This window comes from Panthera onca, chromosome B3, assembly GCF_046562875.1.
Source record: "Panthera onca isolate mPanOnc1 chromosome B3, mPanOnc1 haplotype 2, whole genome shotgun sequence".
Lineage (NCBI taxonomy): Eukaryota > Metazoa > Chordata > Mammalia > Carnivora > Felidae > Panthera > Panthera onca.
The window spans coordinates 33660761-33677250 of NC_138344.1; the positions used below are offsets into that span (position 1 = coordinate 33660761).

Below are 16490 nucleotides of genomic sequence, written 5' to 3' on the forward strand. Positions count from 1 at the left end.
TATAAACTAAAAGTAAGCCAATCTGTTGATACTGAGATAGGGACAGAGAACTTTGCTTACGTGTGTCAGTAGTTTTTATGAATATCACTATCATATAAAAATTGACATTTACTACAAGATTCCAGATTCTTAAGAAATGTGTGAATTATATTCAGTATACTCTGCTTTAAAAGATATAAAGTTAGAAATACGTTGTGGAGGGGTGTCTGTGTGGCTCGGTCGGTTGAGCATCCAACTTTGTCTTAGGTCGTGATCTCACGGTTTGTGGGTTTGAGTACTGCATCAGGGTCTGTGCTGACAACTTAGAGCCTGGAGCCTGCTTCAGATTCTGTGTCTCTCTCTCCCTCTCCCTCTGTCCCTCCTGTGCTCGTGCTTTGTCTTTCTCTCAAAAATAAACATTAAAAAAAATATGTTGTGGAAATAATTTCATCCAGAGTATTTGAAAACAACTTCTAGTGCTTAATTAAAGAGCTGAAATTCCAGTGTTGGAAAAGTTGGATTTCTAGAATGACTTCTCTAAAAATTCAGAATAGCTGAGATTTTATTGATGTACTGGTAAATAATTTGTGACTCGCTATGTATCTAATTGCCATGCAGTAAAATAATGATTAACTTGAACTTTTATTTTTACATAAAACTGTTAACTTACCATGAATACTTATTCCTTATAAGTTATTAATTTAGAATTGTTATCTCACAGCATAAAAAAAAAAAGAATCCCACTTGGGTCATTGGCACAATATGGTTTTTGACACATAGTGAATGAAGGCACCCTTTTAATAGGATCAAAACCTAAGAAAACTTTTAAGATTAAACTTTTTTTTTAATGTTTATTATTTTTGAGAGAGAGAGAGAGAGAGAGATGGAGCAGGAGCAGGGGAAGGGCAGAGAGAGAGGGTGACACAGAATCTGAAGCAGGCTCCAGGCTCTGAGCTGTCAGCACAGAGCCCGACACAGGGCTTGAACTCATGGACCATGAGATTATGACCTGAGCTGAAGACGGAAGCTTAACCGACTGAACCACCCAGTTCTGCAAGATTAAACTTTTCTATAAATGATCTGGCAATACTGTGTTGATAAAAGTCAAGATCTTGAAGGAATAAAAATGATACATTTTTCCATAATGTTTGACTTTTGAGGCAATAAGGCAATATTTGATGAGTGCGTATTTTGAAGTATTAACTTAGTTGTTTGCTGTACTACTGTTCTAATGAGAACAAAATTTTAGGCTTTATTCTTGAGCAAGTTGGTAAGGGATGCTCTTATCTGAACGTACTTGTATTTTTGGAATGCTATTTCTTTGTAGAAAGGCACCACATTGGTCAGAGAAGGGAGACTGGATAGTTATGGATAAATGAGCACAGAGCTATCAATGTAAGTAGAAAAATCAACTTGTAGCACATGTTTTGTTGATGGAAACCAATACAGCTAGTCTCTTTGTAGATAATATTTGAAGAGCAGAGTTTTTCACTTTAATAAGCTTACATAGAGTTAAACATTTGAATTTTCCCAACTCAAGGAGCAGTTGCAACACTCAGAGATAATAGCCTACTGGTGTGGGCAAAAAGATAAATAATAGAAAGCACCATGTTATTGTTTTGTTCATGGACCAGAAGTGCTCTCATTGGTCAGTGATGCTTCTGAATGCCTTATGTCAGTAGTGCCAAGGCTGAGAAGTGTATGTGATGCAGATTGTAAAGGGCTGGGTGAGAGAGGGGAAAAGGTGTCAGAGTGGCAAGTGACAAATATGTCAGGTTACATTTTTGAGTGTGTTGGAAAGGAGATGCCTGACTGTGGTAAATAAGAGTAGAAATCAGAAATTATCACAGTTGAAGGGATGGAAGAGAAAGGAGGTTGTGTATATTTCAAGCTCTGATGGAAAAAGAAAGCCATGCATATACTAGGCACAGAGGGATGGCATTGTATTTCTTAGGCAATGGCAGAAAACTAGAGTAAGTATCCTATAGAGTTCATTATAATACAGTGTGAAGTTTTAAGGTGTATTGGTAATTGTATATCAAAAACTGCTGTATAGTTGTACTAGTTTGCTAGGGCTGCCATAACAAAATCCCACAGACTGGGTGGCTTAAATAACAGAAATTTATTTTCTCACAGTTCTGGACCTTTTTTTTTTTTTTTTTTTTTTTTTTGGTGTCTCTTCTTTTTTTAATAAGGATGCCAGTCCTATTGGATGATCTCATTTAACCCTAGTTACCTCTTTAAACATCCTATCTCCAAATATAGCCACATTGGGGGTTAGGGCTTCAGCATATACATTTTAGGGGGATACAAGTCAGCCCATAATAGTAGTGTAAATCCAAATATCAGAACAGAATAGAAGCTAAATCTTGTCTAGAGAAAGCCATAGTGGAAAAGAGTATAAGAAAGAGAAGACAAGTATAGGATAGTTTTGATGGATTGGTATATTAGTTTATTCATGTCATAATATCAATTTTTTGCATATTCAGAAATAATGGATGCTGTTGAATAGATTCACTATTGTCTCTCAGGGTGTCAGACTCTATACTAGGTTTCTTTGTGGGTTTTTTTTTTTTTTTTTTTTTTGAGGGGGTATCTAGGAATCAGCTAAGTAGTGAAAGAGGAGGGTGCAATGGAAATACCATAAACATTGTAAGGATAAAATTATTGATAAACAGAAATCAGCAAATAGTGGTTTTCTTTGCCCAATCACAGTTGAGCAACTTAAAATTTCTTATAGGTATGAAAATATTTGCAGATAAAGATGTATGTCTAATGTTAATTTATGCCATGGCTGTGTATTGCTAAAGGTTTAGAAAACATTTTGAAATTATGTTTGTTTTCTTCATTTGTACAGATTGAAAAGGTGGTATCCTATTAAAAAAAAGTTTATTTATTTTTAGAAAGCTAGTGAAAGTGCATGCACACGTGGGTAAGGGGCAGAGAGAGGGAGAGCGAGAATCCCAAGCATGAGGTGCTCTATCCTACCAACCGTGAGACTGTGAACTGAGCCGAAGTCGGGAGTTGGCTGCTCCTCTTAACCTACTGAGCAACCCAGGCACCCCTCTATTAATTAATAGTATTAACAAGTTTATTGGTGTGGCTATGTGCCTTTGCTTTCATTCTCATTTCTAGTGAAGAGGACATAAACTATATGGAACATGATTAATTTTTTATTATTGTACAGGAATGTCTAGTCAAATCTAAATTTTCATTAGTTAATTTTGTATTTCAGCTTTTATGAGTAAAGGGCAGGTGATATGAGGGTAAGTTTTTATTTACAGTTGTTTTTGGGCTACAAGGGCAGAGTTGGGTAGTTGGGAAAGAAACCATAGGACCTTCAAAGTTTAACATACTTACTGTCTGGCCTTTTACAGAAAAAAATTGTGGACCTCTGCACAGACCATGATTAAATGCCAATGAATAATATTGTGAGTTAAATAATTTGTACAGGTCACACAGCTACTTTATTTTTGGCTATCCTTTTTCTTAACTTTTTGGAGAGCCTTTTAATTTCAGCAGACTGTGGTACCAAATTTACATATTATTTGTCATTGTTGGCATTTCCAGTTTGTTGCTTTCTGTTAGAAAGCACCTCAATTCCATCTGTAAAAGGTCACCAAAATAGAGGAAGATTATATCAGTGCTGGGTTGTGTTTGTTTTTCAGGCTCCGTAGGGAGCTTTTTCTATAAAATCAATGCCGTGCTAGACTCTTGCTAAACAGCTAATCCCAGCTATAGTTTATGTATTTATTTGTTTCAATCAAGTGATTTCTTTGTCTTTTCCTCATCTAAATTTCTTTTTTCAGTTTTTATGAGACTGTCATTGATATTTTAATTTAGATTCCCTTGAGATATGAATAAAAGTGATACGTTGGCTCTGTGGAATAAATTTAGAAGAGCAGGGGTATGCTTAGATCTAATGACTGTAGCCAAATGCATGACTTGGCTGTGCTTTTTTGATGTTCCATGGATCCTTATTGCAGTGGTAGTTGGTTGAGGTAGGTATACTTTCTAATTGATTCATCATTGATTTTTAATTATCTGTGGTAAATGTTGCAAGTTGTTGATCTTGATATAGGTACCTCTTTAGAGGTAAATACAAATTTATGTAAGGTCACTCTTGTTGGGTGGTTAGTAGTGGCTTAGCTTTAACTTCTGGGAACAAATGGTTTGCTCTATCTCCATAACGTCTTAAATATTTATATTATTGGAGAATGATCCTATAAAAATAGATTACTAACCATGAATGATTTATAATAGGAAAGATGAGTTGTCTGTTTATAGGTAGGTAATGGAATACTCAACAATAACTTATTTATCTTTCACACCTCACCCCATGAGGAGATTGGGGTACATGCCCAGATGCAACTAGTCACAAACATCAATCAGATCTAGAATGGTCACAGATGATTTCCATGGTTTCAAATCCATAGGTCATTTCTCTATTCAACTTCATTTGCTGCTGCTTGAAATACTTTTCCTTCATGAGCCTTCATTTTTCTGGTGGTTTTCCTCTGCTTCGATATACCATCTAAAGCATGTTGTTTATCTGCTGTTCTTCAGTTTCTTCATTTGAAAATTGTGATAATAGTGCTGTTTAGCTCCACAAAATTGTTCTAAGATTGAATGACTCAAATGAATAGTTTGGCACATATCAAGTATTGTTGTTGTTTTTTTTTTAATTAAAAAAAATTTCTTTTAACGTTCATTTCTGAGAGACTGAGAGAGAGCCCAAGTAGGGGAGGGGCAGAGAGAGAGGGAGACACAGAACCTGAAGCAGGCTCCAGGCTCTGCGTGCATTGTCAGCACAGAGCCCGACGTGGGGCTAGAAGTCACATGCCGTTAGATCATGAACTGAGCCGAAGTCAGACACTTAATCAACTGAGCCACCCAGGTGCCCCACATATTAAATATTCTAAGGGTTAACCATTATTATTATTATTACTACTACTGCTGTTATTACTGTGTGTTTTTAAGTCATTAGCTGCTCTATTTTTGACTCTCATTCTTCTCTGCAGGACCCCTAACCGCTGATGACCCACAGGGCTTAGTCATAGTTCTTCTCTATCTGCTGTGTGTTTGTACGTGAGTTCATCTACTCTGATTGCCTACAGTACCATCTATATGCTGATGGTTAGCAGATGTGCCTTATCTTTAGCCCTTTCCTCATTTGTTTTCCAGACTTGTCTATCTAGTTGCTTTCATAATATTTTCACTTGCATATCCTGTTAGAGTCCTAGACTTAACATGGCCAAAGACATACCGCAGCCCCCAGCCCCTAACAGCAACAAACACACCAACAACAAATGAACATGAACAAACCTGTTTTTTCCCCAGGTTTCTATTTCTATTTTAGTAAATAGAACCACTATTTACCTGGTCCCTTTCAGTCAGATGAACCTAAGTGTTGTCTTTGTTCCCACACCTAATCAATTCATCATTGAGTACAGAATACATACCCAATCTGTCCACTTCTTTCTATCCCCAGCTGCTACTATTTTATTCAACAACCATTACCTTTTGCCTAGACTGCTATAATAGTCTCTTAACTGGTCTCCCTTCTTCTACTCCTTCTTCCCTCCCTCCTCTAATCCATTCTCTTTCAAGTAACTGGAGTAACCTTTTAAAAACATAAATCAGGTTATATTATTCCTTGTATATAAACAATAAAATAAAACAATACCCAGAGGCTAGTACATTAGAATGAAATCCCAGACTGTGAGGTACGATCAAACTCCTTTCTATCTCTGACCTCAACTTTCTCACCATTTTCCTTGTGGAATACTTTGTTTCAGCCATACTACCCTAACCTCCTTTCTGTTCTGCAACCATACCAAGTTTGTTTCTGATTTAAACATTTTGCATTACGTATTCCTCTTAGCCTGGAGTATTTCTCACATATGTTATCATAGTTGGCTTCTTCATTTCATACAGGTTTGTTACCACCTCCCTGAGGCTTCACTGCATGCTACTGATAACTAAAATAGCATACGTAAGTCTTCTAGTATAATGATAGACAAACTGCTGTCCACAGGCCAGATCCGGCAGGTGGCCTGTTTTTGTTCTGTCTGAGAGCTAAATATGGTTTTTACATTTTTAAACATTTAAAAGAGTAAGACAAAACAAAAACTCCAAATATGTGATCCACAAAGCCTAAAATATTTATACTCTGGCTCTCTATAGAAAAAGACCATACGGTTATCCAAAATTAGTTTGTTCATTTGTTTCTTTGTTTTTGTTATTTATTTATTTATTTATTTATTTATTGTTTTGTCCTCAGGATGCTTAATTGTTGAAGAGTTTTAGAACATTGGTTAAATTATCTGGAATGGAGGAATTGAGCAATAGTTAATACAAGGAACATTAGTATTATTGAAGAGTAGAAAAACAGGGCAAATAAAAAATGTAGTAGGGACAAAGACTAAAGAGACTGTGGGACATCTCCCAAAGTGGACAAGAAGAGATGATCTGTAAGAAGGGTCTCCTGCTCACACGACTCTGAAAGCCTCTCAGAATCATTCATACAGAGGATTCAAATCTGAGTTTAAAGTATGCCTGTAAAACTACTCAAGTGATTAAGAGTATGGTTATCTGAAAAGTCATTCACTACCTGAAAGATGTCATATTATAGAAGTGTGTTTCATAAACAGAGTAGTAGGGTTGAAAGATACCCCTAGGCCCACCCTTATAAATAAATGCTGAATTCTTATTCCTCAAGCTTAAGAATGTGGAAAGTGAGGCTGAATCGCAGCATTTTGTATTTTATAGTCATTGAGCTTATCTATCTTGTCAACAAGACCTTCAAAATATTTGGACATTTATGGAGTTTGTAAGTGGATCAACTCCCCAAGTCTCTAATTCTTATTGAAAATTAAAGGAAGAAGTGCTCAGAAGAAGGTTATCTTAACTGAAGGGATAAAAATTTATGAATGTGTAAATTAAGAAAAAAAAGTCTCTCTGCTTTGTTCTCATATTTACTACTGGGTATAAATAACATATGTTGCTATTGTCTTATATGTTTCTATTGTCTATCACTACCTTTCCCTGCTTTTTTTTCTACTTCAACAGCCTGGTAAGTGGTTTATCACAAATTGTAAAATTGCTTCCGAATCTGTTTTATATTATTGATTCTATTGATAGTGGCTATTGTGAGGTAAAACACTTTATAATAGTTTCACATATCTATTCAACAAACATTTTTTGAGTACCAAACATTGTGTAGCAGATATAAAGACAAATACTCTTCTTCAGCAAGCCTGTAGACTGGTAGGGGAGACCACCAAATATGGACTAAGCAGTTGACAACACAATTTGGGAATTCAGTGGTAAGGCTAAACTCAAACATCACTATTGCAAAGAAGCCTTCCTTCGGACCCCAGTGTGCCTCCTAGTCTCCCTTTATTATTACCAGTTCCTGTGCTAAATAAAAGCTAATGTTGAGCTGCAGTGGGGTCAGAATTGATCTCTGCTCCATAAAAAGCTTATGATTTCATAGAGGAAATATGATGTGTAGCTTTTCAACTATAACATGAAGCAGTTTATGAAAGGCAAAGTAGCATAGTGTTTAAGAGCACCAAGTCTAGGGCTAGACCACTGAGGTCCAAATCTTGGCTTTGCTGTGTAACTAGCCTGTAACCTGAGACGAGTGTCAATCTTCATGTGCTTCAGTTTCTTGATTCGTAAAATGAGGATAGTAATATACATTTGATTACGATTGTTATGAAGATTAAATGACTTAAGCACAGAGTAAATGCTGAGTGTGTTGCCATTGTTGTCATCATCATGTTTCTTATTTGTGCTAAGTGTAGCATATTGGTTAAGAAATTGGGACCTGGTTTCTTTTTTTTTTTCTTCAATATATGAAATTTATTGTCAGATTGGTTTCCATACAACAGCCAGTGCTCATCCCAAAAGGTGCCCTCCTCAAAACCCATCACGCACCCTCCCCTCCCTCTCACCCCCCATCAACCCTCAGTTTGTTCTCAGTTTTTAAGAGTCTCTTATGCTTTGGCTCTCTCCCACTCTAACCTCTTTTTTTTTTTTTTTTTCCTTCCCCTCCCCCATGGGTTTCTGTTAAGTTTCTCAGGATCCACGTAAGAGTGAAAACATACGGTGTCTGTTTTTCTCTGTATGGCTTATTTCGCTTAGCATAATACTCTCCAGTTCCATCCACGTTGCTACAAAGGGCCATATTTCATTCTTTCTCATTGCCGCGTAGTACTCCATTGTGTATATAAGCCACAATTTCTTTATCCATTCATCAGTTGATGGACATTTAGGCTCTTTCCATAATTTGGCTATTGTTGAGAGTGCTGCTATAAACATTGGGGTACAAGTGTCCCTATGCATTAGTACACCTGTATCCCTTGGGTAAATTCCTAGCAGTGCTACTGCTGGGTTATAGGGTAGGTCTATTTTTAATTTTTTGAGGAACCTCCACACTGTTTTCCAGAGTGGCTGCACCAATTTGCATTCCCACCAACAGTGAAAGAGAGTTCCCGTTTCTCCACATCCTCTCCAGCATCTATAGTCGGGACCTGGTTTCTAACCCCAGATCATCTGTATCATCTTGGGAACATCACATAACCTTTCTGAGCTGGTTTCTTCATCTTTAAATGAGGTTAATAGCACACGTTTCTTATTAAATGGGGTAATGCATATCAAGCATATAGCATAGTGTCTAACTATATTATTATCAATAAAAAGGCGTTAGTCTTCCTAAAGCTGTGAATGAAAATGTTGTCGACTTTTAAAGAAATGAAGTGCTGCTGAGATGTAGCACATTCCTGAGCTCGTAAGAGTCATTAAGTGTGTGTTCACTTAAAACATTAATTATTTAGAGATTGGGAGCCTAGAGAGAAAGCTGTTTGATGTACAGTTTTCTTTCTGTGAGGACTGTGGAAGGGTAATTTGATAATCTTATAGGCAAATATCATTGAGCTAGTAAAATAAAATCTGTGAATAAATGATCTGGATAAAAAGCAGGTATAGGGACGCCTGGGTGGCTCAGTCTGTTAAGCGTCCGACTTCGGCTCAGGTCACGATCTCGCGGTTTGTGAGTTTGAGCCCCGCGTTGGGCTCTGTGCTGACTGCTCAGAGCCTGGAGCCTGTTTCAGATTCTGTGTCTCCCTCTCTCTCTGACCCTCCCCCGTTCATGCTCTGTCTCTCTCTGTCTCAAAAATAAATAAACGTTAAAAAAAATAAAATAAAAAAATAAAAAGCATGTATAGTTTTTTTTTCTAATTACAAATAGAATTTTTTTTTTCCAGAAAGAGAGAAAGAGTGCAAGTAGGGGAGGGGCTGAGAGAAAGAGAGAGAGAGAGAGAGAGAGAGAGAGAGAGAGACAGACAGAGACAGGGGGAGAATCTTAAGCAGGCTCCACACCCAGCATGGAGCCCCGTGCGGGACTCAATCTCCCGACTGTGAGATCATGATTTGAGCCGAAATCAAGTTGGATGCTTAACTAACTGAGCCACCCAGGCACCCACAAATATAATTTTTTGTATTTTCATTAAGAATTCTAAAGAATCGTAAGGTTCTTTTTCTGTAAAACTGTGCATCATATTGTAATTTTGAGTCAACTAGTTGGGTTTTCTCAGAGCAGAAACTTTGCTGTGTAAAACTATATAAAATTTTTTTTGTAGCCTTAAAAGATTTTTATTAGAATGAATAAACATTTTGAAGCTTTTGGAATTTTGTTAAGTGGATAAAAGCACAGAAACATCATAATTATGTCATCCATATTGGTGTATTAAGAAAAAAATCTGAAACTAAAAATAGAACTACCCTATAATCCAGCAATTGCACTATTAGGTATTTACCCAAAGGCTACAAAAATACAGATTCAAAGGGGTACACTATGGAGAGAGCCCAAGTGTCCTCTGACTGATGAATGGATAAAGAAAATGTGGTATAGGGGCGCCTGGGTGGCTTAGTCAAGCATTCGACTTTGCCTCAGGTCATGATCTCATGGCTTGTGGGTTTGAGCCCCATGTTGGGCTCTGTGCTGACAGCTCAGAACCTGGAGTCTGCTTCAGATTCTGTGTCTTCCTTTCTCTGCCCCTTCCCTGCTTGTACTCTGCCTCTCTTTCTCTGTCAAAAATAAACAAACATCAAAAACAAAAGAAGATGTGGTATATATGTATATACAATGGAATATTACTCAGCAATGAAAAAGAATGAAACCTTGCCATTTGCAGTGATGTGGATTAGCTAGAGTATATTATGCTAAGCAAAATAAGTCAATCAGAGAAAGACAAATACCATATGATTTCACTTATGTGGAATTTAAGAAACAAAACAGATGAGCATATGGGAAGGTAGGGGAAGAGAAGAGAGGGAAACAAATCATAAGAGACTCTTAATGATAGAGAACAAACTATGGGTTGATGGAGGGAGATTGGGGGGAGATGGGCTAGATGGGTGTTGGGTACTAAGGAGGGCACTTGTTCTGATGGGCACTGGGTGTTGTATGTAAGTAATGAATCACTGAATTCTAATCTCCTGAAACTAATATTGCATGGTATGTTAACTAAAATTTAAATAAATTTATTACTTTTTTACATTTATTTATTTTTGAGAGAGAGTGGGGAAGGGGCAGAGTTTAGAAAGGGAGACAGAGGATCTGAAGCAGACTCTGCTGACAGTAGCAGGGCTTGAACTCAATGCAGAGCTTGAACTCAAGAACCATGAGATCAGGGGGTACCTGGGTAGGTCAGTTGGTTAAGTGACTGACTTTGGCTCAGGTCGTGATCTCATGGTTTATGGGTTTAAGCCCTGTTTCAGGCTCTGCGCTGACAGCTCAGAGCCTGGAGCCTGCTTTGGATTCTGTGTCTCCCTCTCTCTCTGCCCCTCCCTTGCTTATGCTCTCTCTCTCTCAAAAATAAATAAACTTAAAAAAAAAAAAAGTGTGAGATTATCACCTGAGTGGGGCTTGAACTCATGAACCGGGACATCGTTACCTGATCCAAAGTCAGATGCTTAACCAACTGATCCACTCAGGTGCCCCAAGAAAAAAATACTATTTACAAACACTGGAGAGCTATCTTATAGAGGGAGTGATTTTAAGTTATTTATGTTTTGGTCATAGTCTGGTCTCTGCATGGAGTCTTAATTGAATGGCAAATGATTAGTGTTTTTTGAAGCTGTTAAAATAATGTAATTAAAAGAATAAATCTTTGGATTAATATTTAAACTAGATGCTAGTTTTTATACTTTCCCCAGGTATTTAATGATTATAGTAAAGTTTAATTTTGAAATATTCTTAAGTTATATAGTAAATTATAATACTGGACTGATAATATTTATTACATGGAATACCACTTTAGCTTCAAATAACCAATCTCATTAGTTATACTAAAGTTTTTCCTTTTTATTATTGAGATATACAGTGAAGTGCAAAAGTCTTCAGTGTTCACAGTTTAAATATTAAATACCTGCTTATCCAACACTCAGATCAAGATAAAGAGTGTTTATAAAACTCTATGAGGATTCCTTTTGTGCTCTGCCTCCCACTCCTGAAGGAAACCATGCTTCTGAAGTTTATAACCATAGTTTTATCGGTGAACTTAATATAAGTGGGATAATTTTGTTTATATCTTTCTGTATCTGGCTTTTTTCACTCAATATTTTGTCTGTGAGATTAATTGTTGTTTGTATCAGCAGTTTGTTCTTTTTTATTGCTGTATTGTATTCCATTAATTAATTTTATTGTTGATAAGATTTTGACTGTTTTTATTTCTTTGGTTATTTTTGAATGAAGTAGCAGTGAACATTCTTGTATGTAGCTTTTAGTGGACATAGCCAATTTTGCTAGAGGTTTGGTAATATTCCATTGTGGTTTTTATTCTCATTTCTCAGATGACTAATGATGTTATATTAGTCAACTGATAATCCTAAACAGACAATTTGAAAATTGCCAGTGGTGTACAATAATATTTATTTGTTGGTCATGATTTTGTGGGTCTCCTGGCATAGCTCTTCTTGTGTATCTCATCTTCCTACTGGGAGTAGTAGGCTAGATAATGCATATTCTCATAGTGGTGGCACAAATGCAAGAAGGCATACCTAACTGGGCAAGCATATTTTAAGATCATCACGTCTCCTGACCTCTCACTCTTGAAATTAAGTCATGTGGCTTAGTTCAGTTCAAGGGATGAGGAGGTATACTTGACTGGACTTGAGGATAGGTAGTGAATAATTTTTTTTTTTTTTTTTAAAGAAGCCTCCACACCCAGCACAGAACCCAGCGTGGGGCTTGAACTCACAACCCTGAGAGCAAGACCTGAGCTGAGATCAAGAGTTGGACACTTAATCGACTGAGTCACCCAGGCACCCCAGGTAGTGAATTTTTTGAACAATAATCTAATTCACTGCAGATGTTGAATTCTTTTTCATATCTTTATTGGCCATTTAGGTATTCTCTTAAGAGCCATCTTCTTTTTTTTTTTAATGTTTGTTTATTTTTGAAAGAGCACAAGCGGGGGAGGGGCAGAGAGAGGGGGACAGAGGATCCGTAGTGGGTTCTGCTCTGACAGCAATGAGGCCAATGTGGGGCTCGAACTCAAAAACTGTGAGATCATGACTTGAGCCAAAGTAGGATGGTCAACTGACTGAGCCACCCAGGTGCCCCAAGAGCCACCTTCTACATATATTACTAGGCACACTTACTCTATCAGCAACATTGATTAACTCCTTAGGAAAGAAATTTGATACTCATTTAAATTTTTAAATTTTATTTATTTATTAAATATTTTATTTTTTAAGTAATCTCTATACCCAACGTGGGGCTTGAACTTACAGCCCCGAGATCAAGAGTCTCCTGTTCTACCAACTGAGCCAGCTAGGTGCTCCTGCTTGCTCATTTTTAAGGCCAGATATTGTTGAGAACAGCTCTTACAGGAAGTTAAATAAAGTGGTGTATATAGATGAAAATAGATGAGAAGGTAGGAAAAAGGGAAAACAAACTATTAATAAAATGACTGCCTTAAGCAGTAAAAATGATTTCTAAAACACATGAATTAATGCGTATGTGGATTTATTTCTTTAACAAATATATTTTTGAGCTGTGGATACCTATGAAGAAAAAGACAAAAACGTTTTAGTGGGGAAGTCTTCCAATAGACAAAAAAACAAATAAATAGTAATATAATTCTAGGTAGTGTATCAAGTTCTATGATTAAAAATAGATCAGGACAAGGAGAATATAGCAGGGAAAAGGGGTTATTTTACATAGGTTAGGAAAGAAAATCCTCTCTGAGGAGTTGGCATTTGAGCAGACACCTCAGTGAATGAAAGAAGGTCCAGGTAGAGGGGGCAGGAAAGAAGTGTAAAGGTCCTAAAGCAGGAATAAGCTTAAATTCAAAAAAAGACCAGTGAGGGTAGAGGTGGAGTAGAGTGAGGGAAAGATGAAGTTAGGCTACAGTAAGAGGTTACAGTTTTATTCAATTGTGTTATGGAGAGACATTGAAAGTTTTGGTAAGAGAGTGACGTGATCTGATTTACCTTTAAGAAGGGTTGACTCCCCTGTTAGGTGTAAACTAGACTGTAGTGGAGCAATGGATACAGGCATATCACACTCTTTCACTAATTCAGATGAGAGAATGATAAGGGGCTTGAACTAGGTGGTATAGATGGGAATGGCAAAAATGGTTAGATTCGGGATATATTTTACTGGCAGACCAATAGTACTTATTGTTGGATTGGATATTGAAGAATTTCCTTATGGGGGAAGTTAGAACATTTCTTTAGTAATGCGTTAGTCAGGGTAGACTAACTGCTATTACTAAACAGCCTCCAAATATCAGTGATTCTACACAATAAAATTTTATTTCTTTTTCCATCATAGTCCAATGTAGATGGGTGAGGATGGGGTGATGGTGGGTGTTCTTTGTGTGGTCATTTGGGATCAGGGTTCTTCCATCTAGTGGCTCTGTATCCCATAGGACTTTAGAGCTTTCCCCTGGATCCTTTCCATTTTCTAGTAGACAAGGAAAGGCAGGCCCTCCCACCCCCTTTATTTAGGGGCTCTTATTGGCTCAGCCTGAAAGGACATCACCCCTGCCCACTTACCATTGGCCAAGGATTCAGTTGCATGGTCCCATATAATTAACTGCAAGGAAGGTTGGGAAATGCAGTCTAGCTGTGTGCCCAGGAAGAGGAGGAAATGGGTTTGTAAAAAGAGTAGAGACTTTTGAAAAAAAAGAGTATTATAAAACACATAGTTGGCAAAGTTTAAAAATATAAATATTTACATATTTAAGTAAGTTATGTATTTACTTGTAAATTCAGTTTTTTTAATTAAGTTACGTATTTACTTGTAAATTCAGTTTTAAGTACTAAAATACTTAATTTTAACATGAATATTAGCTCTTGAACACTTCCTCCAAATTATTTTTCTAAAATAAACTCAAAATATTTAATAGCTTTCTCCCCATGACATTTACAACTGTATACAAATCAGTATTGTTTTCTCGAATGGACCCTGCCTTGATAGTAGAATGTTCTCCTTTTAATATCTACTGGTGAGATTTTTGCTTTGAGTTATTTTCTCTGTAGTGAAGCTAGATTTTTATTTTTTAGATATGAATTTGCCTGATTTCATTCTTCTCATGTTACTGAATGTTAGTGTATGATCTTACTAACATTCATTTGTAGATCCCTGTGATAAAGTAAATATAAAGAGAAAGGATACTTCTTTTTTTTCTTCTTGGAAAATGTCCTTGAGAACTTGGTAAAGAAGTAAAAGCAGCTATAAAAATTTTTTGAAAATTAAATTTTATTAGTACACAGATGCAAAATATGACATTAAAAATCTTTAGTTACTTCTTTTTTTTAAATGAACTTCTAATTTAAAGGAAGCTCTGTATTCCCTATTTTCATTCTTCACCGCAGTTTTCCTCTATAATTAGTTTCTTCTCAGACCACTGAATAACAGCATAAGCTGGCCTATTCTGAACCACACCCTACTGACCACAGCAACTGTCTGACCGCATTGTTTCCCTCTGTTAGCATATACTTTTGAAATATTACTTTGGGATAGGGAAAAAACATATTAAATAATTTTATTTATAACTGGTACAGCTATGTGTAATTGTTCCATAAGTGCCAGTAAAGTTCTTAATTCTTTATATGCATAATATAAGTTATTTTATTCTCTCAATCAGTCATTTATCCATACTCTTTTTATCTGCTGGTTTGAAATGCTATCTTTATCATAAGGTAAATTTACATAGACTTTTTTGCTCTGTAAGCCTTAATTTTCTAATTTGACAGGTATTAACTTGTTACCTGTCTCAGAGATTTCCTGTTCAACTCAAATGAGGTAATGCACATCAAACTTATTTTTGATGAAAACTATAAAAAGGAATTTTGAAGATTACTCAAAAGTCTAATATATATTTGTCCTTATTTAATATATATATGCCTTTATATATAGTTTTATATTTTAAGTTTTTTCAGTTGACATCATATTATACATCCCTTGCCATGTTTCTTTTGCATGACTGGCATTATAGGTATCATTCACCATCTAAATCTGTTTTACCCAATCTTTAGTTTGGATAGGGAATTTGGATGTCAGGGGGTGCTGCCCTATTTGAATCTATTTGGTTCCCCAAGTTTGGATAGCAAATAGCATGATTGTGAAGTAAGCACCTAAAAGTTTATTCAAATATATTTGGTTCCGGAGCTTAGACTGTGAAATTTAAATTAAAAAAATTTTTTTCAATGTTTATTTATTTTTGAGAGAGAGACAGAGACAGAGCACACACGGGGAAGGGGCAGAGAGAGAGAGAGAGGGACACAGAATCTGAAGCAAGCTCCAGGCTCCGAGCTGTCAGCACAGAGCCTGACATGGGACTCGAACTCACGAACTGCGAGGTCATGACCTGAGCTGAAGTCAGATAATTAACGGACTGAGCCACCCAGGCGCCCCTATTTAAATTTTTTTTTTAATGTTTACTTTTGAGAGAGACACAGTGTGAGCAGGGGAGGGGCAGAGAGAGAGGGAGACACAGAACTCCACATGTGCTTCAGGCTCTGCACTATCCACACAGAGCCTGATGCGGGCTCAAACTCACAAACTGTGAGATCCTGACTTGAGCCGAAATTGGATGCTTGACCAACTGAGCCATTCAAATGCCCCTAGACTGTGACATTTTTAGATATCAGTAATTTGGATAACAAGAGATACCTAAATTGTGAAAGGGTATTGCACTGAAGTGTTACCTATTAAAGTGAGTTCCTTTGATTGCAGAGAACAGAAACCCAGCTCAAAGTAGCTCAGGGTAAAAGGGAATTGATTGTCACACTTAAGGAAGTTCAGTGGTGGTGTTTATTTGAGGCACAGCTAGCTCCAGTAGCCCAAACAATGTTGATTAGGTTTTGCTGTATGTATTTGTTCATTTTCTTTTACTGGGTAAGGACTTCTGTGCATTCAGGAAAGATGGCTGCAAACAGTTTTAGATTTACATATTTCTGGATAACCAGCCCAGCAGAAAAGAAAATGC

The 16490-nt window shown here is 36.7% G+C and overlaps 1 protein-coding gene across 11 annotated transcripts in view; it reads left to right on the top strand.

The window, feature by feature from the left end:
- The window catches only part of MYO9A (myosin IXA), a 282129-nt gene that overhangs the window by 19657 nt on the left and 245982 nt on the right, over positions 1 to 16490 (top strand). For 9 of the 11 annotated variants that reach the window (XM_078448830.2, XM_078448837.2, XM_078448836.2 and 6 more), the window contains exon 2: positions 12203 to 12321. The exons of the other annotated variants lie outside the window; for them this stretch is intronic. The gene's annotated coding sequence lies outside the window, so the exon portion shown is untranslated. The remainder of the gene's footprint in view (positions 1 to 12202; positions 12322 to 16490) is intronic. 11 annotated transcript variants of the gene reach the window in all.